The sequence below is a fragment of the Halichoeres trimaculatus genome, unplaced genomic scaffold, assembly GCF_033239565.1.
Source record: "Halichoeres trimaculatus isolate MK-OKI-2021-1 unplaced genomic scaffold, fHalTri1.1 fHalTri1_scaffold_54, whole genome shotgun sequence".
Lineage (NCBI taxonomy): Eukaryota > Metazoa > Chordata > Actinopteri > Labriformes > Labridae > Halichoeres > Halichoeres trimaculatus.
The window spans coordinates 67,501-72,500 of NW_027437233.1; positions in this window are offsets into that span (position 1 = coordinate 67,501).

Genomic DNA, 5,000 nt, shown 5'->3' on the forward strand with positions numbered 1-5,000 from the left:
GCCGGCCGGCTGGCTGGCCTGCTGGCGACGGAGGCTCCCGTCAGGACATGTGTACAGCCACTACATGGGCCCTAGCCTGCCATGGCAGTCCCGAGGCAGTGTTTCCCCCTGCTTACACTGGCTCTCGGCCCCCGTGCCCCTGTTGGTGACGGTAAAGTGTATTCCGCTTACCAGGGGCACGAGGCCCAGCTCACAGCTGGCCGTGTGTGTGACCCGTCGGCACATGTGTGCAGCCACTACGGGTGCCTGCCTCCGGACTGGCAGTCCCCAGGCAGTGTTTCCCCCCTTTCATACACTGAATCTCGGCTCCTTTTCCCCCTGTTGATGAGAGCAAAGTTCATTCCGCCTACCAGGGGCCCAAAGGCCCAGCTCACTTCTAGCCATGTTTGTGCCCCGTCAGGACATGCGTACGGCCACTGCGGGTGCCTGTGCCTGTAGTGGCAGCCCTGAGGCAGTGTTTCCACCTACTCACTCTGGAGATTGGCTCTCGTGGGCCTGTAGGTGACCATCAAGTATATTCCGCCTACCAGGGGCACGAGGCCCAGCTCACGTCTGGCTGTGTGTGTGTGTGACCCGTCGGCACATGTGTGCAGCCACTACGGGTGCCTGCCTCCGGACTGGCAGTCCCCAGGCAGTGTTTCCCCCCTTTCATACACTGAATCTCGGCTCCTTTTCCCCCTGTTGATGAGAGCAAAGTTCATTCCGCCTACCAGGGGCCCAAAGGCCCAGCTCACATCTAGCCATGTGTGTGCCCGGTCAGGACATGCGTACGGCCACTGCGGGTGCCTGCGCTCGTAGTGGCAGTCCCGAGGCAACGTTTCCCCCTGCTCACACTGGCTCTCGGCCCCCGTGCCCCTGTTGGTGACAGCAAAGTTCATTCCGCCTACCAGGGGCCCGAGGCCCAGCTCACAGCTGGCCGTGTGTCTGACCCGTCGGCACATGTGTGCAGCCACTACGGGTGCCTGCCTCCGGACTGGCAGTCCCCAGGCAGTGTTTCCCCCCTTTCATACACTGAATCTCGGCTCCTTTTCCCCTGTTGATGAAAGCAAAGTTCATTCCGCCTACCAGGGGCTCGAGGCCCAGCTCACATCTAGCCATGTGTGTGCCCGGTCAGGACATGCGTACGGCCACTGCGGGTGCCTGCGCTCGTAGTGGCAGTCCCGAGGCAACGTTTCCCCCTGCTTACACTGGCTCTCGGCCCCCGTGCCCCTGTTGGTGACAGCAAAGTTCATTCCGCCTACCAGGGGCCCGAGGCCCAGCTCACATCTAGCCATGCGTGTGCCCCGCCAGGACACGCGTACTGCCGCTACGGGTGCCTGTGCCTGTAGTGGCAGCCCCGTAGTGGCAGTGTTTCCACCTACTCACTCCGGAGATCGGCTCTCGTGGGCCTGTAGGTGACCATCAAGTATATTCCGCCTACCAGGGGCACGAGGCCCAGCTCAAAACTAGCCATGCGTGCTTCCCGTCAGGACGTGAGTACGGCCACTGCGGGTGCCTGCACCCGCAGTGGCAGCCCCGTGGCAGTGTCTCGCCCTTCTCTCACCCGATCACGGCTCCCGTGCCCCCCTTGGTGAGGGTGTAGTATATTCCGCCTACCAGGGGCACGAGGCCCAGCTCACATCTAGCCATGCGTGTGCCCCGTCAGGACATGAGTACGGCCACTGCGGGTGCCTGTGCCTGTTGAGGCAGCCTCGAGGCAGGGTTCCCCCCTACTTACAACGGATCTCGGCTTCCGTGCCCCTGTGGGTCACGGTGAAGTATATTCCAACTACCAGGGGCACGAGGCCCAGCTCGCAACTAGCTATGTAATGGCCCCCACAGGACATGGGTACGGCCACTACGGGTGCCTATGCCTGTAGTGGGGGCCCCGAGGCAGTGTTTCCCCCTGCTTACACCGACTCTCGGCTCTCTTGCCCCTGTGGGTGACCATAAAGTACGTTCCACCTACCAGGGGCACGAGACCCAGCTCACAACTGGCCATGCTTGTGTCCCATCAGGACATGTGTACAGCCACCACTGGTGCCTGCACCAGCAGTGGCAGCCCCGAGGCAGTGTTTCCACCTACTCACTCTGGAGATCGGCTCTCGTGGGCCTGTAGGTGACCATCAAGTATATTCCGACTACCAGGGGCACGAGGCCCAGCTCACAACTAGCCATGCGTGCTTCCCGTCAGGACGTGAGTACGGCCCCCGCAGTGGCAACCCCCGAGGCAGTGTCTCGCCCTTCTCTCACCCGATCACGGCTCCCGTGCCCCCCTTGGTGAGGGTGTAGTATATTCCGCCTACCAGGGGCACGAGGCCCAGCTCACATCTAGCCATGCGTGTGCCCCTTCAGGACATGAGTACGGCCACTGCGGGTGCCTGTGCCTGTTGAGGCAGCCTCGAGGCAGGGTTCCCCCCTACTTACAACGGATCTCGGCTTCCGTGCCCCTGTGGGTCACAGTGAAGTATATTCCAACTACCAGGGGCACGAGGCCCAGCTCGCAACTAGCTATGTAATGGCCCCCACAGGACATGGGTACGGCCACTACGGGCGCCTATGCCTGTAGTGAGAGGCCCCGAGGCAGTGTTTCCCCCTGCTTACACCGACTCTCGGCTCTCTTGCCCCTGTCGGTGACCATAAAGTACATTCCACCTACCAGGGGCACGAGACCCAGCTCACAACTGGCCATGCTTGTGTCCCATCAGGACATGTGTACAGCCACTACTAGTGCCTGCACCAGCAGTGGCATCCCCGTGGCAGTGTTTCCCCCTACTTACACCGGATCTCGGCTCCCGTGCCCCTGCCGGTCACAGTGAAGTATTTTCTACCTACCAGGGGCACGAGGCCCAGCTCACATCTAGCCATGCGTGTGCCCCTTCAGGACATGAGTACGGCCACTGCGGGTGCCTGTGCCTGTTGAGGCAGCCTCGAGGCAGGGTTCCCCCCTACTTACAACGGATCTCGGCTTCCGTGCCCCTGTGGGTCACAGTGAAGTATATTCCAACTACCAGGGGCACGAGGCCCAGCTCGCAACTAGCTATGTAATGGCCCCCACAGGACATGGGTACGGCCACTGCGGGTGCCTATGCCTGTAGTGGGGGGGCCCCGAGGCAGTGTTTCCCCCTGCTTACACCGACTCTCGGCTCTCTAGCCCCTGTCGGTGACCATAAAGTACATTCCACCTACCAGGGGCACGAGACCCAGCTCACAACTGGCCATGCTTGTGTCCCATCAGGACATGTGTACAGCCACTACTGGTGCCTGCACCAGCAGTGGCATCCCCGTGGCAGTGTTTCCCCCTACTTACACCGGATCTCGGCTCCCGTGCCCCTGCCGGTCACAGTGAAGTATTATCTACCTACCAGGGGCACGAGGCCCAGCTCACGTCTAGCCATGCGTGTGCCCCGTCAGGACGTGAGTACGGCCACTTCGGGCGCCTGCACCCGCAGTGGCAGCCCCGAGGCAGGGTTCCCCCCTTCTAACAACGGATCTCGGCTTCCTTGCCCCTGTGGGTCACAGTGAAGTATATTCCGACTACCAGGGGCACGAGGCCCAGCTCACAATTAGCCATGCGTGCTTCCCGTCAGGACGTGAGTACGGCCACTACGGGTGCCTGCACCCGCAGTGGCAGCCCCGAGGCAGTGTTTCGCCCTTCTCTCACCCGATCACGGTCCCGTGCCCCCGTTGGTGAGGGTATAGTATATTCCGCCTACCAGGGGCACGAGGCCCAGCTCACATCTAGCCATACGTGTGTCCCATCGGGACATGTGTACAGCCACTACTGGTGCCAGCACCAGCAGTGGCATCCCCGAGGCAGGGTTCCCCCCTACTTACACCGGATCTCGGCTCCCGTGCCCCTGCCGGTCACAGTCAAGTATTTTCTACCTACCAGGGGCACGAGGCCCAGCTCACAGCTAGGGCCCTCACATTGTCATGCAATGTGAGAGGGAGATGGCAATGAGGATGTTTTGCTTTGTCTTGTCTTGTTTTGTTTTGTTTTGTTTGGGGTGTGTGCGCAGGGGGTCGTACGGGGGGACCTGTGTCCGGAGCGAGTCCCTCCCTCCCTCCCCCTCTCTCTCTTGCTCTCCCTCTCGTGCCCCTGGTACGTGGAGGTGAGAGGGAGATGGCAATGAGGATGTTTCGCTCTGTCTTGTTGTGTTTTGTTTTGTTTGGGGTGTGTGCGCAGGGGGTCGTACGGGGGGACCTGTGTCCGGAGCGAGTCCCTCCCTCCCTGCCTCCCCCTCTCTCTCTTGCTCTCCCTCTCGTGCCCCTGGTACGTGGAGGTGAGAGGGAGATGGCAATGAGGATGTTTTGCTTTGTCTTGTTGTGTTGTGTTTTGTTTGGGGTGTGTGCGCGCAGGGGGTCGTACGGGGGGACCTGTGTCCGGAGCGAGTCCCTCCCTCCCTGCCTCCCCCTCTCTCTCCTGCTCTCCCTCTCGTGCCCCTGGTACGTGGAAGTGAGAGGGAGATGGCAATGAGGATGTTTTGCTTTGTCTTGTTGTGTTGTGTTTTGTTTGGGGTGTGTGCGCGCAGGGGGTCGTACGGGGGGGACCTGTGTCCGGAGCGAGTCCCTCCCTCCCTCCCCCCCTGCCTCCCCCTCTCTCTCCTGCTCTCCCTCTCGTGCCCCTGGTACGTGGAGGTGAGAGGGAGATGGCAATGAGGATGTTTCGCTCTGTCTTGTTGTGTTTTGTTTTGTTTGGGGTGTGTGCGCAGGGGGTCGTACGGGGGGACCTGTGTCCGGAGCGAGTCCCTCCCTCCCTGCCTCCCCCTCTCTCTCTTGCTCTCCCTCTCGTGCCCCTGGTACGTGGAGGTGAGAGGGAGATGGCAATGAGGATGTTTTGCTTTGTCTTGTTGTGTTGTGTTTTGTTTGGGGTGTGTGCGCGCAGGGGGTCGTACGGGGGGACCTGTGTCCGGAGCGAGTCCCTCCCTCCCTGCCTCCCCCTCTCTCTCCTGCTCTCCCTCTCGTGCCCCTGGTACGTGGAAGTGAGAGGGAGATGGCAATGAGGATGTTTTGCTTTG